This window comes from Anser brachyrhynchus (genome assembly GCF_964034855.1).
Source record: "Anser brachyrhynchus genome assembly, chromosome: 6".
Taxonomy (NCBI): Eukaryota; Metazoa; Chordata; class Aves; order Anseriformes; family Anatidae; genus Anser; species Anser brachyrhynchus.
In genome coordinates this window covers 29389545-29406165 of record NC_137700.1, presented here as the reverse complement: position 1 = coordinate 29406165, position 16621 = coordinate 29389545, and the positions used below count along the sequence as shown (strand labels likewise).

Sequence of the window (16621 nt, the reverse complement as noted above, 5' to 3'; positions counted from 1 at the left end):
ACTTTGCACCCAAATAACCCGTCCACACTCTTCATTTAATGCTGCTTCACTTCAAATCAGTTAAAACTTCTCAGAAAGGCTCTTTGATGGCTGACAGTGCCTACAGCAATTTTTTGGAGCCTCTAAGCTCTGTCTGTCAATTTCCACCTAGGTCTTTAAGGTAAAAATCATATTTAGGAGCCATCACAAACATTCAAGATCTGGACTTTAAGACTTCAAATTTGTGAGACTTGTGACAAATGGTAAGAGTTTGTCACATTAGAAGCTCTAAGTAGAAGGAGCCACAATAGATTTGGTCAGAGACTGAATCAGAGCATGTTAAGATTCCCTCCCAGATTCAACCATTGTGTTTGCTGACTATAATGATAAACTCAATAATTAGTACTTTTCTACCTGAAATAGTAGCATTAAAAATCTGCTGTACCTAGACATACTATAATGTCCTTTTAACAGTTTCTCCTTAAGTTTCAAAGATGTTGTTGGTATTCTGGTAGTTGGCAAGGTGTTTGAAACACTAATAGAGGAGAAAAAGGCAGAGGTAGGAAGGGTCTCTGACACATTTTCCATAAGTAACTGTATATTAATTAGAGCAATAAATGGTCAGAATGTTCAAAGTCATTCTGTTACCAGTGGGTAGGTTGTACAACACATGTACTTTACATCATTATAAAACCTTTACTTTTCAGATATTCAAAAGATACTGCGTAACAGCAGAATGGTATTATATTGCCACAACACTGGGACAATTCATCAAGGATCAGTACCTTAATATGTCATCAAGATAAAAAGTACTTTCATTATCTCTCATTCTCAATCTCCCTCTCAGACTCTCTCCCTCCTAATGAAGTCAGGAACAGCATTCCACAGAAACAAACTAACAAAAGCACATTTTTTTGTTATTTCAGTTCCAGACTGACAAAATATCTTTGCTTTTTGTAGGAGGAGGTAATCAATGTTGTTATCTATCATTGCTGTTTTATAGCCACAATTAAAATGGAACTCCATCTTTTCTTACTGTATAGTTTACAACCCACGCGTTCCATACTGTTCTAGTCCATTTATTTTTTTCCTCAGGAAACGTAAAACAAGTTGAGTACCAGTCCTCATTTCTCTTTTACTTGTTCTCCATCACCACCAAGGCTTTTTTATATAAAGCAAGATTGTGGGTGTTTGTATGTGATGGTATTAAACATAACATACAAAACTTGCATATCCAGTTCCTAGTTTCTTCTGCCCCATAAACACACTTGTCAGCCTCTATGCATGATGCAATTTAACAGAAATAAAAATAAATCAAAATCCCACTGTATTTTAACTCTAAGTACATTTTTTTTTTTCCAATTTTCAATGCATACCAAATTTTTCTGGAGGGTTGACAGAAATATTTTCAGTAGGCTTTCTGGGGCATCCTTTGTCAATAGTTTAGCAGTTACTTTAAACCTTTTGAAAGCTGAAACCAGGACAAGACCAAATAATAATATCTGAATACCAGTTAATTTGCAGGTCCAGTGTGATTCATAGAAAACAAAAAAATAAACAGAAAGTGAAGCACTAAACCAACACTTTCAAATCAGATTGCCTAAAAGAACATAAAATCAGAAACAGGTTCTGTTGCCTTTACTCACAGGGAATAAAGTACTGTTCTATTCCATTAATAAAATGGAGTTGGATAGTGCTGAATGTAAAACAAGAGAATCTTAATTCCCTACATAAAGGGTGATGTAAACTTAAAAGCTATTGAGCATTTGTAGTTTCTGTGTCTCAAGGACGGCTGAGAACTCAACTGAAGGTCAGCTGTTTTTAGACATGGACACATCCATTTTCAAGCTCAGCAAGATATAAGAAACATACCTGAGTATGTGTAATTATTCTCTGGCAAACATTTGCAGGCTACCTATTTGCAACTGTTGATATATGTCGAAGCTTTGCACTGTTTCAGAAGAATATAAAAAACAAACAAACAACTACAAAAAAAACCAACAAAACCAACCAACCAAAAAAAAACAACCAAAAAACAAAAAACAAACATGCAGCATTTTGTAAAGATTAGTATGAAATTTAGGGTAAGAGGATATTTGCTGGAATACCAAAATACCAGCATTACTTATCATACCTTATCTGTCCTTCTCATGCTCTCAGCTTTTAGTATCCCACTGCTTGGTCATTTATACATAAAGTCGTTTGTACAACACATTCATAATACTATTTCCTCCCAGTCCCATTTATGAAAAATATATACGTCTATTTAAAGCAACATCATGTTTAATTTTGTGGCAGTAAAGGACTTTTTTTTTTTTGCCTGTATTCTGATTATAAATGTTCTGTCCTCTTACCTTAAAAATGTCTCCACAGGGGAAAATAAATCTGGATTTAAAATTTAATTTGGAACTATAAAATACAGAATAGTTATTTCTGTTTACAGCATGCTAAAAAAGGTAATGCAAGTAAGCAGTGTAAGCTACCGGTTATTGATGCTAGCTCTGTTTTAAAGCAATGGTAATAGCTTTTCATCTCAGGAGAAGACAGTGTTTCTTCTGTAAACTATAAATTGTATATATTATTTTACATTTTTTAATGCTGAATTTTAATCTTAGACATGTAGTTTGGTATTCCTTAGTTGAAATATTTTCACACTCATGTTCCACTTACTCTTTACAGTATCGATCAATATAAATATATTTCAAGCTAAAACAGCATTAATATTAAAAGCAGGTTAAATTTCTTTCAGAACCTTTCTGTCCAGGGGGAAAGTCTGACATGGATGCACTCAGAAAGCTGTCACACCTACTGATGCCTTAAAGGGAATTGTAGCCAAAAGAAAAACTGAGTTAGTCTGAGTTTATAGACAATGATTACACTTCAGAGCAAATTTTTGAGATCAGAATTAAGTTGTTAGAATTAAAGAACATTGCAGTATGTGCATGAGAAAGAAAGGATTCAGTTATTAAATGTGCAAGAATCAATTCCTATGCTATGAGGCTTACCAATATTATACAAGAAATTAGAGAGAAGCATGTCAAAAACATTCATAAAATGCAACTAAATTTCCCTGACATTAAAAAACTGACTGATATAATTGTGGGTCACAGTCTGAGAATATTTCAGAAATCAGATTTCAGTGAAATTGAAATGTAGCAGGAGAAATAAATCATGAAGTCCAATCCATTCCATAAATCTGTTTTATAGATCTGTGCTCTTAAGTATGTAAGAGAAATTGGATGTGAAGTATTTTAAATTATAACATGTAACCAAGCACTGCTAAGCGGGTAGTGAAAGAGGAAAGGAGTAATGCAATGAAAATTATGAAAGCAAAAAATTATGCATCCATAGACAAAAAACCATATTATTAATAATTGTAATGACCAGAGTTAGATTCTATATTTGTGCAATATGGAACATATATATAGACAGAATATATATATATATATATATACACACATAGGACACAGACAAAGAAAAAACAGTGAGGCAATAATATAAAATAATGCAGCTGGATTCAAGAATTTAGATTACTTGGGTTCATGAGCAATACAGCTGATGCTGATAAATGTAGATTATAAAAAATTATTGCAAACAGATAAATGTGTATACACTGGAAATATGAATGGCCACCCAAGCACAGAAGAACATGGACTTCTTACAACATATGAAACTTTAGGAAAATATAAATTCTACTACAGTTCAGAAAGGTAGGAAGGGAAAAGGTATCACAGTTGTGCTTGAAGTGGAGACTGAATGGATCTGAGTTCAATCTCTACGCTTTCCCGTGGGGGCTGGAGCAAATATACCTTAGACAGTGATGCCATATCAAAGTGAGATAGAATTTGAACTTACAGTTGATAACATGCTCTGCAAGTACAGCAACCATCCTCACACTCTAAGACTTTTCACATGGGGAATGAGAGCTCAGCAGCTAAGGTGTTTTAAAATATACACCTGAGCCTCCTTACAGTAATTTCCCCTTGAAGACAAGCCTTGAGGGTGAACTTTTTCAGAAGCATTTACACCAGCCCTTAATAGATTAGTCCCATAGATGTCATTCATACAATAATTAGTAGCAAAGTTATGACAATCTAAACTTTTTGAAACATCCCCCTCTTACATACCATGTGCTCTTCAGAATTACACTTCTCACCTTGCAGTGGCATTGCAAAAGCAAAAACAGATACTTTGAATGTCCAGGTGATGAAAAGGTGAAGACATACCATAAAAGGGATTCCTTAAGATTGAGTTGTATTGCTACAGTTGAACAATAAGGAAATGCTATATCACCAGACACATGTAGGAATATGTTCAGGTGTTTTGGAGGGGTTTTAAATTACAGAGATGACAAACTATCAGCCCCCTTACTGAAAGATAAAAATTGTAAGGTTTTGAATACTAAAAAGAGTCATAGTCACAGGAGAAACTGGGAGAAATTACACTGAAAAAAAAAATAAGAAAATGTCAGGGAACCCTTATATACAAAAAATATATTATTTAGATGACCTCCACCACCACACAATCCAACACATATCCCTTTTTCTTGAGTGAAATTTTTACAAGGCTCTTAGATTCCACTGATAATACAAGCAAAATAATAGGAGGAAAAGTAAAAGAACAACAGTTTACTTGACCTTTTGACGAAGTATTTCACTATTAGTTTAGGGGCAAAAAGTAAAGGTGGATTAAAAACTAGGTCAGAAACCAAAAGTGTAGGAATTCACAAGAAATTTTCATCATCCAGTTAATTCAGAAACTTGCACCACATAGCTCTTTAGAAAAAGACACAGGCTGAGAGTTTCAAAGGAGCCTAAGGGAGCTTCAGTTACTTATTCCTTTGAAATTTGAATTTCAAATTACGGATGGACACCTAGATCCTTCAGAGTTCTTGGAAAGTCCTACCTCTAGGATTCTTTATGAAACACTCAAAATCTCAATGAAAGCTTCTGCTTGATGCATAGTATTGGACAAAGGCAAGCACACTATTAGTATGCAAAAGTTGAGAGAAAGAATGTCAGGATAATTTTAATGCATTAAATTAATGGTTCAAAGACTAGGAATAGCGCATTTCATTCTGCTCAATCTCTCTTAAAAAAGATATAGTAGAAAGAGGGACTTCGGGGGTGGCTAACAACAAAAGATTGCAGAATAAGTCATTACTATAAGGAGACAAAATACTCATCTTTAGATTTTCTCAGGAGTTTGGACTTAGACTGATTGCTACGTTACACAAATGAACTGGCATGTGACTTGCAAGTGCAGGAAAAAATACGCTACAGTGACATAAGAAGGTAACAAAATTAAAACTGACAAAAGAGTATGTTCGTAACAATGCAAAATCAATCTGGGAGTGTCACTGCCACTGAATACTAGTGAAGACTTACTAATGCAAACAAGGAGGAAAGAAGGGAGGAAGGAAGGACAGCCAACAAAGAAACAAAACATTTTAAATTGTATTTCAAAGTGCACTACTTACTGCCTTAAATAATCTATTATGAAAGAGTTTTACAAGAGCTCAAAGGATAACAATTCAATTTGAGAAATCTGCACTTCTGAGATCAGAATAACTAGGAGGTAGCTCACAGAAATCTGCTCTTCTGGGATCATAATAACTAGAGGGTAGCTCATATAAAATGAATAACAATTTACTAATAATATATTTTCCAAAGAAATTTCATACAAATAAAGAATAAATAATTTTAATAGGTTAGTATGCTTTTATTCACTTTATTGCATTCTATAGAAAGAAGAACACTGACTAATCTACATTTCTGAATAAATGATTTCTACTGTCAGAGTTTTTTGATTTTCACTAACTCTAGTAAAGATCAGGAACTGTATAATTAGAGCATATGGTCTGAAATTGATATTGAAAGTTCAAACAAAGTTGGCTCACTTACAAAAGAAATAAAAAGGAAACCAGCATGAGAGACTGGTATCACGTGACAGAGGAGAAAAGGCTGTTAAAAAAAAAAAAAAAAAAAAGGAAAAAAAAAGGGCAAGCTAGCAGAGAAAGTCAGGAACCCAGACTCATCTATGTATTGTAAATGCAAGTGCATGAGTTAACATGATTAAGTAACAGCTTTTAATGAATTTGAAGATGTTACACTGTACAAAGATAAACTTAAGAGGTTCTATGATAATAGACGAAGTTCATTTAATTTTGGCTTGTCAGTCACATTTCTAGACTTCTCACCACTCTCACTGATATCAAGACTCTCTTGCTTTATATCCAGCTCAATCACACCAATGCCTCTCCCCTCAGGTTGCACAGTTGAGAACAATTAAGTACCCACTTAAATAATCCCTACATTTTTCCAGCTCTTCTGCTTGGATAGCATTAATTCTTGGGCAATTCATAATCCATCAAATCACATGAAATTCTTCTGTGCAGGAGTGTTGGATAGTCAATGACTCCAGACCTGTGATTTGTACAGTTAATTATTTTTGTATGTTTCTACTTGTACTTGTCCTATTAAATTGCAGCCTATTTTACTCAAACCATTTCTTGAATATATCAACAACATTTTGGCACCCAGTCCTGCCCTCCAGTATGCTTGCACCCTTTGTCATTTAGTGTCACCTACGTATGATCTCCTCCATCATTCAGGCCATTAGTAAAAGATATTTCATAGTGTTTTTCTAATGCTTAAAAATTATGCAATCTAAAGTAACTTCCTGCCAATAAACACTGAACTCGACAGCACAAGTCGAGATGTATTAAAAGATGTATTAAAAAGAAAGTGTAGGACTTAAGTACAAGACAGTCAATACGTGCCTAAATGCAGGAAAAAAAAAAAAGACATCAATATATGCAGTGAATAAATTAAAATATAATTAGATGTGAAAGTAGACAATAACAATGAAGACCTTGAAAGGCTACCCCATTTATCTCAATGTAGATGTTAATTTCAGATTAAGTAAAATTAAAACAAACCCACTAAATAAACAAATCCAGCGCTCCATCCCTGAAGTTACAAGCCAACCTACTAGTTTAATTTAATGCTCAATGTCATTGCAGTAGAAAAGCCAGTGAGTTGATAAATTTGTCATATCCTCCTTCAATTTTCTTCTTCCCAGACTGAAAATGCCTGGTTCTACTTCTTCCTTGTTTGAAATATGCAATCATCCTTTACTTGAGGTGAGGTGCATCACTGTGATACTCCTTTGAACCATGATGTTTGCTACTTTGTTCTCTTTCTTTCTAAAAATTCCTAATATTCCTTTTTTTTTTTTTTGACTGCTACTGAGACTGTTTTCATAGCTCAGAGTGAATATATATCTCTATGAATATACAATTTCACAGTGAAGCTCTTGAACTGTAATTATCAGTTTGAAGTCTATTCTTTGGGGGAAAAAGGCTTTTTTTTTTAAAACCTTTGAGAAATACTTGTATATTTATTTACAATGAATTTCACAGGTCACCTTTCCTCAGTACCACTGAGGTGCCACTGAGGTGCTTCTTTGCAGCTGGCTTTCATTTCTCCTGTTCTGAATAATTTAATATCATCTGCAAACTTTTCTGTGTAAGGATGGGCTTCCTGTTCCTGATGCATTCGAAATAACGGTAGTTTTATATCTTTAACAAATTGTTTTGTAAGTTTTTTTTTTACCACCTTTGTTATTTTCTTTTCTATTATCCTTGAATAATGGAATATTGGACATGTTTTCATTTGTTACATACCAATTCGTTGGTGCGTCTTTGTGAGGAGGTTTAGCCAAAATATATTAGTACTTGAAGTCCAAGACCAAAACAAGCAGATGGTTCAAGATACCAATACATTGCCTGAGAGGTGCTAACTTGATCAAAGGGTGGCACACACCTACATTTGAATGTGTGCCTGTGTTTCAATACTGAGAGATACATATACCTTCAAAAAATATACTATATTAATAGTATACAATAATAGTATAATACTAACAAAATACTGGATATATCTACCTATACAATATGCTGCACAAGCAATACATTTCATACTGTATGAATTTAGGACATAAATATGAACATTTATTTGTTGTTAATATCTTGTGTAGCAGGAGCAGTTCTGATCTGTTTAGCTGGAAGCTACTTTAAAGACATGATACTTCCAAAAAAAGTCCTTCAACTGTCTGTTTAGGATCTCATCCCAGAGAACCCTTCTAATTTTCTCGCAGTTGTTATTTATCCACCACAGAGATGTTAATGTAAAAGACAGCCAAAAACATTAAGTTGAACATCAAGCAAACTGCAGATTATGTAAGTCAATCAATCAAACTTCCTTTCACAGAAAGAGGTTCAGCAAGGAATTTAACTGAAGGCAGATGAAGAAGGAACAGACCACAAGTTTGTGTATATGAAAGAAAACAAAACAAAGAGGTGTTCTAGATGTACAGGATATCAGCTGTGCATTCATTCCTAGCAGAATAAAGAAAGGGATATTTTGTAGACTGAACAGGAGAATTTAATTTATACGCTGCTGAGGCCAAATTTATTTTTTATTATTATCAGCATGTGCCAACCATGATATTCTCTATTGCTTCTACGTGCAATTCAGAAAAACACTGTCCAGTGCAGTACTTTAGAGTTAGTGCTTGATGGATTTATAAAGCCTTCAATTGAAACTGACTATTAGCATAAAAATGCAGAAATCAGACTTTGAAACTTTATATACAGTGAGCATAAGTAAAGGACAAAGTCTACATGAACAATTCAGAAATGTAACTTTCTTTGGGCTTCCAAAGTATGTTGTACTTTTTGCTCTGTGAACTATGCAAGTGTAAAGCAAGTTTGTCCTAATGTGCAGCTGGGTTTACCTAGTTCTAAAGAAGAAAACGGATAAAATATTCTGTCACAAAACATCTTCTGGAAAACTATATAAAAATCCCCACAGGGATTTTTTTTATTTCTCTCTCTCTTTTTTTTTTTTTCCCAGTTCTGGAGAAAGAAGACATTTACTTCAGTTTTGAATATTTTTAAGCCTTTTTAATTTTACTGCCATTTCTACCTTTAAATGGAAACTTCTAAGGATTTATTTACTTTCCCATTATAACAAAAACTGCCCAAACAACATTTTTGTAAACTTATTCTCCTTTATATTGCAAAGAAAATCACACCTGCAATGAATTTTTCCTCCCCTACATCCCTGAAGCTTACTTGCTATAACAAAAACTTTACTGTTTCTTTAATAATGCCCTTATTTTTTCCTATGTAATGTATTTATTTGCTAAATGGTTTGCATTCCTAATTTGATACACTAGAAGATTTCATAGAATGTTCCAAATAAAAGGTGTGAACTGCAACAACTGGAATTAGTGAAATAACCTGTTTAATATAGTAGTCACAGTTAAAGCTTGTTTAAAACAGTCATGTACAAAACTTAAGTAGTCTAATGCATAGAGATTTCAGATTCTTCAGAAAGTAAGGAGTACTGACTTTGTTCCTCCCTTCCTAAAATGGAAGAAAATGGTTTATAAACTGCTCTTAAAATGTTAGCAGTTTGTGCCTTTTTCAAGAGAGCTGTGCAGTGTTTTAAAAAGCATGAATATAATACTGACACCAAAAATAGGAAAAGTGCTTATTTGTTGGCATGTGACATTTTAAATGCATACAGTGGTAACCATTTTCAGCATGAGAAGAGTAACCTTAAAAAAATCTCTGTTGTAATGGACATTTAAAGCACAATCCACAAAAGACCATTTGGTAATTCACAACATACTTCTTGAAGATCAGTTGTCAATATCTCAACTAACATTTACAACTACATTTTCACATATTCGAGCTATTCAAAAAAGGACTGAAGAGAGAAATCCAGTACAGCTCTTTACCATGTTCTTGAATTTAAGAACACATTTCAACACACAAAAAAACATACCTAGGTCCTAAAGTGTTTCCCTATAGGATCTTGTTAACGTAGGTTTCATCCCTAACAAAGACATACCATACAAAGACATACACAAAATACATACCCTAATTATTTCCACATCATGCTGCATTTTCAACAACAGATCTCCTAAATCAAGAATATTTTAACTAGATTGTTGTGTCTTGCACTTGGACTTCATCAAATATAAACCTTCGGTCTAATGCTAGTAGCTCATTTTCAAATTCTACTGCAATTGCTCACTTGCTTAGATACTTAGTTAACTGTGACAAATGAACACCCAGAACCAAAAAAAGGCTCAAACTACTCATGTGGTATAAAGATTACAGATTCAGAAATACACGTGTAACATTTCAAGACTCCATAGAGATGGAAATGTCAGGCAACATTTTCAGAAACTTCCAAAACGTTTTAATGTTTCCTTTTTAAGTAGCCAACTTCTAATATCAAGAAGTCCAAGTCTTCAGAAATGTAAGACATCTGCAAATTCAGTTCATGTTAATACAAGCAGCCAGGAACACATCACCTGAAAATAACTATGCAGAACATCTAAGAACAGAGCGCATAAAATTAATAAGTACTTTTGATAACGTACGTTAAATATTTTTCAATGCAACAAAATATACTCTCTCAAACTATTTCATTTGAAAGTGAATATTTGCTTATGTGTTTACCATCATCAATACTTGTATTATTTTAATATGTCTACTCAGAATAGGAAAGCTAGTAGTACAGGTAGATATCTGAGGTAACAAACAGCTTAAGTTACCTGCATGTTAAGGGTTTTCAATGTTACTGATGGAAAATGGTATGTAGTATGACAAATAAAAAGAATCACTTTAGTCCCATGCTGCAGGGACTCTCATTGACCTTTTAGCTATTCCTATATTAAATTGCTTCTTCATTTTTAATGAGTGTTCTATAAATGGAGTAGTTTGTATTCTGAATCTGCAAGTGTTGCAAAAATTACTAAAAATGGGTCAGTTACAAAAACCTAAATCTTTCCGTCCATTATTATTCGGTATTATTTAAACAGAATCCTCAACAACTAATGTTTTATAATAGACATGTATTTCAATAACAGAAATATTAGGCAATGAAATTAAATACTATTTAATAATAAAAAAAAATCAGAACTTGGTAATATTTGTGGAGATCCCATCACCCAAAAGATAGATATTTTCAGTTGATTAAAAAATTACAAAAACTGGCATGAATACGCACAGTACAGTTTGTTACTAGGTTTCAGAGATGACATAGTTAAGGAGGAACACCACAATAGTCAATATATGAAAATTCTCTTCCGCCTGACATACTGTTTCAAAAGAGATTTAATTTCAGCCAGTTGTAACAAACTTAGCCTGGCTTGTATGAAAGAAGCCACACTGTGTTTCTCATGCAGAAACTACGTTATATTAATTGCAGTTGTAATATGTGCTAAAGATCACTACTTCAAAACCATATGAATTTCAGTTTTCAAATTGAATTTCCTTCCATAAAACCCAATTGGAAACATTCAAATGTTTAACATAAATGTTATTTCATTAAAATGTGTTTGATGAGCTTCAGTTAGGACACTAATCCAGGCTTTGGGAGAAAAGTCAAGTACCCGATTCAAACCTGGAACTGGTTTTCCATTTTTAGACCATTCCCACTTCAGGAATAATTCTTATATTTTATCCTACAGCTATTCCATCCTCTTCTCAAAAGGAAGGCATCTTACAAAACAGTATAATTTTTAACTTCAGTTTAATTACTACCTCCCCTGGGCTTTCATTTCTTGAGCTTGGGGAACATTTTGAGTTGGTAATAAATTGCGGGCATAGCTGCACATATGCCAATACGTGTTGTTGCTGCCATCTGCCACCATCTATAGCTTTGAAGAGTAAAGGTAACTGTGCAGTCTCATTCCATCAACAGGACAAGGCATACAATAGGAGACCACAGACATACTTTTTAAGAATTTCACAGAACAGTCTGAACAATCATGTCATTAGTATCACCAATTAGTATAGGCTAACAGTTCTGCCAAACATACCATTGTTGCCAAGAAGAAATGAAAGCAATGTTTTTCAGTATATCAGTTACTTCTTTGCACTATGATCTTTTGAAGTCTAGCTCTTCCACCCACAGTTATAAATGCATGAATAGAAAATCTCTGGGACAAGACAATCCACTCTGCAATGTGCAATGCAGTATTCGTCATTGTAGCTCTTTTACATTCCCTAAGATTGTTTTGCACTTAGTAACTAAGTTATGAATCCTCAGTGCCCTGCTTGGTTGGGACTTCACACTAAGTCACCCCTGCATTGTCAGGTCTAACATTCAAGTCTCCAAAAGTCTGTCAGGCAGTGCTAGTCTTTGTTCCTCATAAACTTGTCATAGGAATTCTTTCTCTTATCCTTATGGATGCATTCCATTTAAAACATATTTCAGAAAGAAAGGTTGATATAGCAGACTTTCAAGTCTTGATCTACACTGATTTTCTTTTTTCTTCCATTCACTCTGTTCTTTATCAGTTGCAAGGTAGATGTTAAAATATAACATCCGATTAAATGATATTTCAAGTTTCCATAATTAATTAGGAACTACTCTCCTTCCAACTCATACACATGGATCTCCTGAGCCTAAGAAAGAGTAGTGGGATGAAACAGTGCAAATAAGCTTTTATATCTGTGTAACTTTCATATACTTATCTATAATACGTGTTATAAAAATGCCACAGAATCACAGAAAACGGGCTGGAGGGAACCTCAAGAGGTCACTTTGTCTGTCTGCCTACCCCAAGGCAGTATCAACTATATTGAAACCATGCTTGACAGATGTTTGTATAACCTGCTATTCAAAAAATTTCTAGTGACTTATATTCCACAGCTTTCTTAGGCAATCTACAAAATTACTGTTACAAATTGCACCTGTTCATAATTAAATATACCAAAAAGGTTTTACTGTCATTGGTCCATAGGATTCTTTGTCAGCTTTAATGCACAATACAGTACTCTTGAATTCATACAGATAAGGACACACGCATATATCTCTGTGCCTAGGCATACAAAATGTATATTGGTTTTCAATTTTATAAAGAGAAATTCTGCATAATTGATCACAAGTACTCTTGCGTTAGTAATTTACAGAGGACTTCATAATTAATCAAGGCACAAATACACTGCATTCTCCAAAAGCATAATTTGTGTGCTAAATACCTTTATGAATCTGACTTTCGTAAGATTTTTATATGTACAGGTAGGCTATTATTTAATACAAATTTATCATGAAAAGTATTCCCACGGGGAGCAGGTCTATTGATGTCAAATGATCTAATGATACACAAATTAGCACACACACAAGTTAGGATTCTGTGGCCAAGACAGCCAGCTCTGAAGCTTGTCTACGCCCTGATTTGCACTGAAGGGTCAATGTAAAAGTTCATTTGCAAACATGATCTGGGAATTTGCTTGTGCCTTCAATTAGGATATAGAATTAATTCTGTATGAACAACATAATGAGAAGCAGAATTTTATTTGCAAACACATCCATTCTTTCCACAATTTAATACAGATTAAATAAGGCTTCTAATATCTTCTCTGTGTATGTGTGCTGCTTATAAGAATTATTTTACTAGACCAATTAAAATTTCCATGGTGTTAGAGAGAAGAACCTGTTGTTTGGGGAAAAGGACAGCTGTAAGGCTATAGTCCTGATACATTGAAGAAAAAAGGTACAAAACAAACAGATCAAAAAGTCTTCTGAAAAGTGGAAAAATGAATGTCTTTTTTTTGTTTTTCTATCTCCTAGGAAAAAAGAAAAATGAACCTGCAGAGTTAAATATTGACAACACTACCAATAAGAGTCTTTTTTTTTTTTTTTTTCAAACAGCTGGAACATTATCTATAGATTTTTGCAGGTTCACGAGCCCTGTGTTCACATTTCCAGTAAAAGCTGCTGTGTAATATACAAAGATAAATACTCCAGGGACATTGAAGTGAACATATTTTTCTGCTGTTTTAAGCACACCAGCAGTCATTTGTAAAGTTTACATGGCTTTCTTGTCAATACCTGCTGGTCACAGTTGGTGAAGAAGCAGTTTCTCTTATGATCTGGTTGCTAATTAAGCATGGCAGTAGCCATTCAGAGAGAAAATTTCAACAACCTTACATACAAAAGGAAAGAAAGAATCAGGTGTATTCTCAGAAGGCTTCAATCTTTAAATATAACATTCGGATTCTGTATTACTGCAACTTAAAGATAACAGAAAATACTATACCAGATTAGCTTGCAACTTTTCTGATAAACTATAAAATACTATTTGTAGGATGGATGCTTTAACCTAATATTCCACCACATAATTTTCTAACAGAAGGAAAGTTAAAAGAATTTGAAGCTATCACAAAATAGGCCAAAAATCTGCATCATCTTGTCCTCCTTTTTTTCAGTGCTTCATAACCTACCCTTGCCTGTTGCCATCTTTCGTTTATCACCATACAACTGTACCTTGTTTCTGCTGCCTGTTCCTTTACTTAGAAGAGGAAAGGAAGATCTTACTACTAAATAAGAACAGGCTGTATCATCTGAGTGGGTAAGGACATGGAATACCTTGTGAAAATGAATCCTTTCTGAGAGAAATCTTCAGATGGTAAAGGCATTACTAGACCTACCAAAAGTGATTGAAAGGCCAATTTCCAACTCAGATGAAAAAGTCACTTTACAAGTAACAATATCACATCCAAGCAAGCTTTTGATCATCTATAAGCCATGCCCAAATTCTTTAAATAAAATGAACATTTATTCATATCTAGTTGGTCATTGCAATTTTTAGTTCTTATCCACCTATACCTGATATTCATCTCCTCCTCTGAAAATGGACATTTTGACATAATTGTAAAAACTCTTACCTTTTGCAATTTTGGAAATATAGCAATAAAATGTAATATTCAAAATATCCTAAGACCAAGAATACAATAGAAGATGCTGCTTATAAATGCAACTGTCATTAAAAGGCTCAGTGTAGTGCTATAAAAGTCTGAACAGTAAAGGAACTTCCCACACATCTGATAAAGGAGACTAGACTGGACACAGTAAGCATCTACCAGCTACTAAATTGCCTTATCTACCTAAGTAAGGCAATAAAGGCATCCACAGATGCTATTGGCAACAGGGTCGTATCCAAAAATGAAAGTTGTACTGAGTAACAAATCAATGAACATACAAAAGACCTGATCCACCACAGTAGACTGTTTTTACGTTACATGGTGTACCCCTTCCAATAAACGGTCTTGGTTTGAGTTATGATATTGCAGGTGGTGAGGTAGCTCTCCTGTCCAGACACCATCTAACAATCTCTTTGAATCGTAACATGCCTCTCACTATACCCTCATCAAAGTGTAGTACTTATATTTGTATTTTAAATGAGCATTTGTGCTAAATAGTCAAGTTCAACTAACAACTGCACTAGAGTTTCTAGTCTAATGTGATTTCTTTTCAATTATAAAGCTGGTACTTACAGGACACATAGAACATACAGCCAGCTAATTAGTTTCTTGAGTAAAGCATGATTAATCAAGGAGAGACGACATGAAAAATGAAAACAATGCCATTTGCTCTCTGAGAATTTTTTAGCTAATTTTATGCCACATTTTTTGGCTTCCACTATTTCTTAAATTAGCAAATGTTATTGATTGTAACAGTTGTCCTCTGTGGAACGTATGTAAAAACAAACATAAAATGACATAAAAATAAAACACAGAGGATGCTAATTTCCATAAATGAAAGTATTCTGGCTGCATCATGCTGAAATGTCTACCAATCCACCTAAACTATACCACAGTCCAAAGAAAGACAGTAAGTATAATGGTGAGCAGTGCTGTCAAATAGTAGTCTCTCACATGAAATCCAGTATCACAGAACAAAGAGCCTCTGAGCTCCTTACAACATCATCTACCACTTATTTAATATCAGTATATTGGTAATCATATTAAAAAAAAATGTGTCAATAAAAAGAGGTCACCAGAAAGGCACTAGTTAAATCTTACATTATTTCTTTACTGTTAAAGATTTTGGTGCAAAGGAATTTTATCTCTGTGCAAAAGCCAATACCTTTTTATGAGGATGTAAGCCTCACACAGTGTTTTGCAGAAAAGATAGTTTCACCCTGAATAAGAACTTTCTGGCATAAAACTAAATTAAAAAGAACAGATGGCTGCAAGAAAAAAAATAAAAAATAAATATTAAAAAACCCACAAACAAAAAACAACAACAAACATATCAAAGCATCACATTCTCTTTCCTTACTTAAAATATTCCCTGAAACAAATAATAAAATAAAAGTAGTACAGGAAACTTTAAGCTGTTTAGATAATTTAATTCCCACAAGACTCAATCCAGAAACTAATATACTAAACACTTTATAAAGAAGTGTCAGATGCTCAACATGAGCTAACTTGGATACTACTAAATGGTCAGTAGAGGTGTTCTCAAATGTTCAGGAACTGAATATAATTATAAGTCTAATAAGTCTTCACTGGAAGTTATTATTTAACACACAATTCATTATCAAACACAGTTTGGTTCTAAGCCTGCCCTGAAGACACAGCATTGCTAATATTTGTTTACCTATGGAACATTTTCTGAGCATTTCCAAAAATGAACAAAAAATACTGCTAGATAAAAATCAAGAGGCATAAAATGTGCAGAAAAACAAATGCATTTTTAAGAATGCATTCTTAATCTCAACTTCTTCACTTGCAGTTATTCAAGGGTATTTTTTGTGTAACTCTCTAACA

The 16621-nt window shown here is 33.8% G+C and overlaps 1 protein-coding gene across 8 annotated transcripts in view; it reads right to left on the bottom strand.

The window, feature by feature from the left end:
* Positions 1 to 16621, bottom strand: part of LOC308197655 (heparan sulfate glucosamine 3-O-sulfotransferase 1-like) — a 54772-nt gene that overhangs the window by 17528 nt on the left and 20623 nt on the right. Inside the window, exon 1 of one of the 8 annotated variants that reach the window (XR_013953202.1) lies at positions 4107 to 14251. The exons of 5 other annotated variants lie outside the window; for them this stretch is intronic. The gene's annotated coding sequence lies outside the window, so the exon portion shown is untranslated. 2 more of the 8 variants (XR_013953203.1, XR_013953204.1) reach the window with 2 other exon arrangements.